Consider the following 8,489-nt stretch of genomic DNA (forward strand, 5'->3'; position numbering starts at 1 on the left):
GCACTTCTTGGGTGGTCATCTTTTCATCTTTCATGATATTGGGGAAGTTTTCTGTCAGCAGTTCTTCAATGATCCTCTCTGTGTTTTCTGTTTTCTCCTCCTGTTCTGGAACTCCGATCACTCCAAAATTTTTGCTTTTGATTGTATCCCACATAATTCTCAAGGTCTCTTCATTTTTCATCTTTCTTTTTTCTGATTTTTCCTTAACAGAGTTGTATCCAACTTTTTGTCTTCAATTTCGCTGATTCTGTCTTCCATCATTTCAAACCTGCTTCTCAGCCCTTCTATGACCCTGTCCATTTCGGAAATCTTATTTTTTATCCTTTAGATTTCTAATTTTTTTTATGATTTCTAGTTGTGAATTTATTTTAGCATTTCTTTCCTGCATTATTTTTCTGAATTCTTCCTTTTTTGTTTATGTTTTCCATGAATTTGTCTGCCTTTTCCATGAGTTTGTCTATTTTATCCTTATTTTTGTCTGCTTTTTGTTTCAACTCTTGGATAGCCCTGAATATTAGAGATTTGAATTCCCTATCAGGTAGTTCTAGTGCCTTTCTTTCTACTGGAAAGTCATCTCGTGTTTTCTTTTGGACACCTACTGGAACCATCTTGTCTTTTTTAAAATATGTTTTGATATTGTCTACTGTCTTTAGGACACTCTTTAGTTATTTTCTCATGTGTTGATTGCAGATTTTTTTGTTTCATCCTGCTTTTTTGTTTTATTTGTTTGTGTGAGCTGGTGTGCTGTGCATTCTTTGTAGTTTGCACATCTGTGGGCAGGTTTCTTTTCTCCTCCTTGTCCAAGGGGCAGGGGCAGTCACTCAGGTACAGTACATTAGGGCAGGTCCAGCTGAAGGGAAGTTGCTGGGATGGGTTGTTTGTGGCACATAATAGGGCCAACAGGGAGGGCCGGGAATCAGTGCAGGGTAGGTTCCAGTGGGCAATGCCTGTGCTGCTTGGGGGTGCTATGTTCAGTGCCCCGTGCAGATAGGCAGGAAGGAGAGGGGGGATTGTGATGTGTAGAGCTAATATGGGTATGGGAAATAGGAGAGAAAGAAGAGAGGAACAGGAGCCAAAAACATACAAACAAAGAAATAAAAAAGAGTGCTAAGGGAGCTTGCTGTTGGAGTGGAGAGATGAGAAACTGAGAAATGTAGAAAAACAAAAAGGAACAAAAAGAAAAAGCCTAAAAGATAAAAAAAGAATAAATAAAAATTAGAAAAAAAGAAAAGAAAATCTCCCCAGGGATCCCACCGGTGCGGCCGTGAAGACTGGGGAAGTTGCTACCAGGCCGTGAAGTACAGCCTAGCTAGAATGTGTAGAGGTGTCACACAGTGCCAGGTATTCAGGAAACAGGAAGAGAAGGTAAGTATAGAAAGGTGAGAAACTAAGAAACAAAGAAAGATAAAAAGGGAAAAAGAGAGAAAAGAAAAGAAAACAAACAGAAAAACAAAACCAAAAAAAAAATCAAGAAAAAAGAAAAGCCCCCGGGGATCCCACTGTGGGTCTGCGCAGATTGAGGGAGTAGCTACCAAGCCGTACAGTTCTGCCTTGCTAGAAGGGGCTCCCAAGAGAAGAAAAGGAAAAGAAAACAAACAAATCAAAACAGAATAATTCAAAATAAGTTAAAAAAAAAAAAAGCCCTGAGGATCACACCAGCATGGCAGAATGGGCCGGGAAGTAGTTCCACAGTCAAGTGGAGTTTGACAGCCTTTCAGGAAGAAGCAAAGATGGCACACAGAGCCAGATATTTGACAGAAAGGAGGGGTAGGTGGTGAGAGGTATGGAAGAAACAAAAAGAAGTGGAAAAAAGCGACACTGGCGACCAACAAATGGCACTCAAGGAGCCTGCCAGTACGAGCGGGTGGAATGCAAGTGGTACAGGGATGAAGTCTGTGCTTTCCAGCCAAGAGACTGTGGCCGCAGGAAGCAGAGGAGGCCAAGTGGGTGTGAAGAAGGTGGGGGGGGGTGTGGGAAAGCATATATCACTGGTTATCAGTTATTCTTTCTCCTGCCCAGAGGTTCGTGAAGCTGCTTTCCCATACTCCCTGTTTGCTGATCTCCAACAGGAGTCCAAGAAGGCAGATCCGTGCTGTGTTAACTGATAGGGGACCTCTGCATGTATCTCTCCTCGTTCTCTGTTCTCTGTCAGTTTCCTATTCCATTCAGTGTTTGGCTGAGTTCTTTATCTCTTCTTTTGATGTTTAGGGTTTCAGGATTGACGTTTGTCTCTGTTTGACTTAGTTTTTCAGATCTTGCTGCAGAAGGATGGCATGGTGCTTCTGTCTATAGGGCCATGTTGCCTGGAAGTCTATTTTCTGTATTTTTAATGACCTTTTGCTTTCTTCCTGTATGATATCCTTGATGTCATCACACAACTTATCTGGTTTTTGATCATTAGTGTTCAATGTGTCAAATCTATTCTTGAGATGGTCTCTAAATTCAAGTGGGATATACTCAAGGTTGTACTTTGACTCTCGTGGACTTATTTTAATTTTCTTCAGTTTCAGCTTAAACTTGCATATGAGCAATTGATGATCTATTCCATAGTTGGTCCCTAGCCTTGTTCTGGCTGATGATATTGAGCTTTTCCATTGTTTCTTTCAACAGTTGTAGTAGATTTGATTCCTGTGTATTCCATCCATCAGGTCCTCGTGTATAGTCACAATTTATATTGTTGAAAAAAATGTATTTCCAATGAATAGGTCATTGGTCTTGCAAAATTCTGTCATGTGATCTCTCGCTTCATTTCTATCACCAAGGCCATATTTTCCAACTACTGATCCTTCTTGTTTCCAACTTTCACATTCCAATCACCAGTAATTGTCAATGCATCTTGATTGCATGTTTGATCAATTTCAGACTGAAGAAGTTGGTAAAAATCTTCAATTTCTTCGTCTTTAGCGTTAGTGGTTGGTGTGTAAATTTGAATAATAGTTGTATAAACTGCTCTTCCTTGTAGGCGTATGGATATTATTCTATTACTAACAGCACTGGACTTCAGATATATCTTGAAATGTTCTCTTTGACAGTGAATTTGATGCCATTCTTCTTCAATTTGTCATTCCCTGCATAGTAGACCATATTATCTGATTCTAAAAGGCCAATATCAGTGCATTTCAGCCCACTAATGCCTATAATATCTATCTTCAAGTGTTCCATTTCATTTTTTCAACTTCCAATTTTTCCTAGATTTATACTTCATACATTCCACGTTCTGATTATTAATGGATGTTTACATCTGTTTCTTCTCATTTGAGTTGTGCCACATCAGCAAATGAAGGTCCCAAAAGCTTTACTCCATCCATGTCATTTAGGTTTTATTTTAAGTGTCTTCCCACCTGATGGGCTCTTCTTCCTGTACTATATCAGACTGTGTTCCACTATTGTTCATAAGGTTTTCACTGACCATTTTTTTTAGAAGTAAATCACAAAGTCTTTCTTCCTAGTCTACCTTAGTCTGGAAGCTCCACTGAAACCTGTCCACCATGGGTGACCCTGCTGTTATTTGAAACACCAGCGGCATAGCTTCCAGCATCACAGCCACACACAAGCCACCACAGTACAACAAACTGACAGATAAGTGGTAGCTACTAGAATAGCAATGATAAAATAAAATAACAAATGTTGGGGAGAATGTGGGGAAATTGAAACCCTTATCCATTGCTGGCGGGCATATAAAATGGTACAGCAGTATGGCAATTCCTCAAAAAATTAAAAATAGAACTACCATGTGACCCAGAAATTCCACTCCTAAGTTCATACCCTAGGGACCTAAATGTAGTGACGCAAGCAGATATATGCACACTTATGTTCATTGCAGCACTATTCCCAATAGGAAAAAGGTGGAAAGAATCTGAGTGCCCATCAGCAGATGAACAGATAAACAAAATGTGGTACATACATACCATGGAATACTACTCAATCATGAAGAGAAATGAAGTCCTGATACATGCTACAACATGGATGGACCTCAAAGACATTATGCTGAGTGAAATTAGTCAATCACAAAAGGATAAATACTGTATGACCTCACTTATATGAAAAGACAAGTATAAGTAAATATATAGAGACCAACTGCTATTAGTGGTTACCTGGGGCAGGAGGGGAAACCTTGGTGGCATAGTGGTTAAGTGCTACGGCTGCTAACCAAAAGGTCTGCAGTTCAAATCTACTAAGCACTCCTTGGAAACAGTATGGGGCAGTTCTACTCTGTCCTATAGGGTCGCTATGAGCTGGAATAGACTCGCTGGCAACTGGTTTGGTTTTTTTTTTTTGGTTTTGGGGGCTGGAGGGAGGAGGAAGAGAGGTAATCATTTTCTGGGAAGTAGTGGGTTTATGTTCATGGTAATGGGAAAATTGGCATCCATTAAAGGTAATGATTGCACAACCTGATGAGTGTAACAGATATCACTAATTAATGCACCAGAAAAAGAGTGAAATGGTAAATAGTGTGATATATATCATTTTACAACAACAACAGCATCCAAAAAAAAAGAGGATAAATTTACTGATACTACTTATGTGCATCCAAACATTTCATAGAATTAGTTCTGTTGGTTTGAAGGTACAGGGTCATGGCTTTGTGGGACTGTCCAGTCAATTGCCCTGATACTGTTTTTTGAGTTGCCGTTTCACTCCCTGCTTCAGTGAGTAATGCCTGGGGTCTTGTTCTCTTTTAGGGAAACTCTTTGACCATGGTTTTGACTTTCTTTCCATAGTATTTATGGTAGTTGGAGCTTCAGTTGCTGTTTGCTTAGGAACTCATCCTGACTGGTTGTTTTTCTGCTTCTTTATTCATGTTTTACTGTGCTCATTGGCAGACTTATGTTTCAGGCATGTTGAAGTTTGGAAAAGTGGATGTAACTGAAATTCAGATAGCTTTAATAATCGTCTTTGTGTTGTCTGCATTTGGAGGAGCAATAATGTGGAACTATACAGTACCCATTCTAGAAATAAAACGGAAGATCTTTTCAGTTCTTGGAGTACTGGGTAGAGCAATATTTTCCCTTTCAAATTATTCCTGTGTTATCCGCCACGATGACGTTGGCAAGAATGGATCCACTACAGCAGGCACTAGTGTCTTGTCACCTGGACTCCACATGGGACTAATTATCAATCATACTGGCAATAATGATCTATAAAAAGTCTATAACTAATGTGTTTGAAAATCATCCTTGTCTTTATACCCTAATGTTTGGGTGTGTCTTTCCTAAAGTCGCGCAAAAATTGGTGGTAGCTCACATAACCAGAAGTGAACTGTATCTTCAAGACAAGATGTTTGTTGGGCTAGGTGTTTTGTTTTTTTTTTTAGACCAATACTTCAGTAATTTTGTAGACGAATATGTTGTCATATGGATAGCAATGGTCGTTGCTACATTTGATATAATAACATACTTTATTGCTTTGTGGCTGCAAATTTGAAGACACCTTCATTTCATTATCTTCAAGTCTTCATGTCATCAAGCACCTGAACAAGTTCACAAGCATATTGACTGACTAATAGCCCAAGGAGAAAAGAAGAAACAGGAGAACCTATAATTGAAGGAAATCCCTCTTTGCAGGAGGCTAGCATACTATCAGGAGCCTTGGTGGCACAGTGGTTAAGAGCTCGGCTGCTAACCAAAAGGTCAGCAGTTCGAGTCCACCGGCTACTCCTTGGAAACACTATGGGGCAGTTCTACTCTGTCCTGTAGAGTCACTATGAGTCAGAATCGACCCGACAGCAACAGGTTTAGTATACTATCATATGAGGTTATATTTGAATATAAGACATAATTCTTGCAGATTCCATTATGTCTATCTCAGTTATGAAGCTCTCATTGTATACCAACATTTTTGATCACAGGTATTGTCAGAGTAAAAGTATAACAATCTATAAATTAATTAAAAACAAGACAAAAGAAAAAAATTTCAATCCTGAGGATAAGAAAGTGAATCAGTTTAGTCTAAATAGCAGTAATCTCTTTGCCTCTGAGAAATCTTTTGGACATTTGGAGTTTTCATTATCAAATGATTACATACAAATTCAGGATCTAAAGGATTTTATAGATATCTTGAGAGTGAGGCTTTCTTTGATTGCTAAATTTGAAATGTGAGATCATAGTACTGCATAAGTACATAGCTTATAATACTATAATTACTGCGTCAGACAATGTTATGGGAAATTATTTGTTAATAGTAACCATTTTTCAAAAGATGTATTTTACTATTGTATTTAAAAATACTTATTTTAGTATACAATTAGAATTTAAAAGACCTAACTGGAATTTTCTATAATTTGTATTTAGTAACAGAAATTTGTCTTACCAGTTCAGAAAAACAAATGAATCTTTACATTGAGGGTAACTTGCTTTTTGATATTCTGAGTTAAACTTTCGTTGTCATAAGAAAGTGACATTAAACATTCTCTTATGAAAAACAAACCAGTAGCTAAAGCACAGTTGATATGTAAGAAAATAAGTAACTTAAAAAAAATGACAAAAGTATCTTCCCTTTAGAGCATCAACCAAAGTTATTTCAAGTACACACTGACTCATTTGATATGGTAAGGGGATAAAATAAGTATCAGCTATTGGACCACTAAGCATATTATGTACTAATTCTTACCTTTCCATTTTCACTTAAAAATGTATTTAGATTGCTCATTATGAATACTAGAACTGTCACAAGGATCTCTGTGATCCAAATCTTAAGACTCCTATCTGACCCTATTTTTAATTTTATCCAATAGTTTTGTAAACCATATGCCATATGATGAAATAACCAGAAAAAATAAAGAAATAAAAACATACTCTTATCTATCTTAAGCAGGAAAAAGGCCTATTGAATAAAACAGTGAAAACTGTTATTCCTTAAAAGGAAAAAAAAATACTTGAATTAAGTACACAGAGAACACTCTAGTGTAGTAGTTATTTTACCTCTGTAACTACTGGCAAAACTTCTCAAATAAGCACCTTCTTAGAAGTTTGGATAGTACTTAAGATTTATATGCCAACATATGTTTGGACTTAAAAGGAAAATTCTTTACAAAATGCAAAAATTTAGGAAGTAATCTATTCCCTTTATGTCAAATATTTATTAATGGTAAAGGACTAACTTTTTCCTGTATAAGTTATCACAGTGACAAAAACAGAATTTGTTTTAAAAAAAATGGAAAACCTTAAAACTAAGAGAAGGATGAGTTATAGGGACAAGAATTAGAATTTAAAACGTGCAGAAGAAGAGGAGAAAGTCCTTCTTCTAATGGGCATATTTTTTGTTGTGAATGAGCCATTGAAAGCAATTTCAGTAAGACATAAGTTTAACTGACTTATTTCAAACAAATGCTGAAGCAATTTAATATTTATTAGATCAAATATTTCCAATTGAAGATTTCATGTTATTCTATACACTTATATGAAAATACTAAAATAAGTAAATATATAGAGACAAATAACTACTAGTAGTTACCTGGGGCAAGAGGGAGGAGGGAAAGAAGGAATCATTCTCTGGGAAGTAGTGGGTTTATGTTCATGTTAATGGGAAAACTGGCATCCATTAATGGTAATGATTGCACAACTTGATGAGTATAACTGATATCACTAAGTAGTGCACCAGAAAAAGAGCAAAATGGCAAATAGTGTGTTATATATCATTTTACAACAACAGCATCCAAAAAAAAAAAAAAAAAAAAGGCTAAAATTGTTGGTACTGCTTATGTGTATCCAAACATTTCATAGGATTAGTTCTGTTGGTTTGAAAGTACAGGGTCATGGCTTTGTGGGACTGTCCAGTCAATTGCCCTAATACTGTTTTTTGTGTTACTGTTTCACTTCCTAGTTCGGTGAGTAGTTCCTAGGTTCTTAAAAGCTTTCCAGCAGCTATCCAAAATGCAGCAATTGGTCTCTATTTGCCTGGAGCAGCAGCAGAAGAAGAAGATCCAGGAATCAGAGAAGCAACTGGACTGCAGGTGTAACTTCCTCCGTGAACTACTGCTTCCCTTGCCATGAGACCAGAAGAACTGGATGGTGCCTGGCTACCATTACCGAACATCTTTATCAAGGAATCCATAAATGAATTCTAATCAAAAGGGGGAAAATATGCAATAGAACTTGAAATTCTTACAGAATCCAGACATCCTGGACATATTGAGATTGGTGGAGCCCCTGAATCTCTCTCTCTGAGAAAATATTCAAAGCATTTACCAAAATTAATCCATGAAGTCATCTTTAAACTAAATATTTTAGCTAAATTAGTAAAGAATGTTCACCATGAACATTGCACCATTTTAAAGAATTATCTATATGAGATCAAATTGACAATGGTAGCTCTAAAGCACAGATGAGAAGTTTAGAGGGTAGTGAGTCTAAGTCAATGGTGATGAAACAATACGGGTAGAGACAGTGAGAATGGTAACACAATGTGAAGAATGTAACCAATATCATTGAAGTGTACATGTAGAAATTGTTGAATGGATGTATGTTCTGATGCGTATATTTCCACCAAAA

At 37.1% G+C, this 8,489-nt stretch overlaps 1 pseudogene; it reads left to right on the plus strand.

Moving 5' to 3' along the window:
• Positions 1-4,680: 4,680 nt before the first annotated feature.
• Positions 4,681-5,499, plus strand: LOC101341661 (cholinephosphotransferase 1 pseudogene; annotated as a pseudogene).
• Positions 5,500-8,489: the final 2,990 nt, after the last annotated feature.

The sequence above is a fragment of the Trichechus manatus genome, unplaced genomic scaffold (genome assembly GCF_000243295.1).
Source record: "Trichechus manatus latirostris isolate Lorelei unplaced genomic scaffold, TriManLat1.0 scaffold00060, whole genome shotgun sequence".
In the NCBI taxonomy this organism is placed as follows: Eukaryota; Metazoa; Chordata; class Mammalia; order Sirenia; family Trichechidae; genus Trichechus; species Trichechus manatus.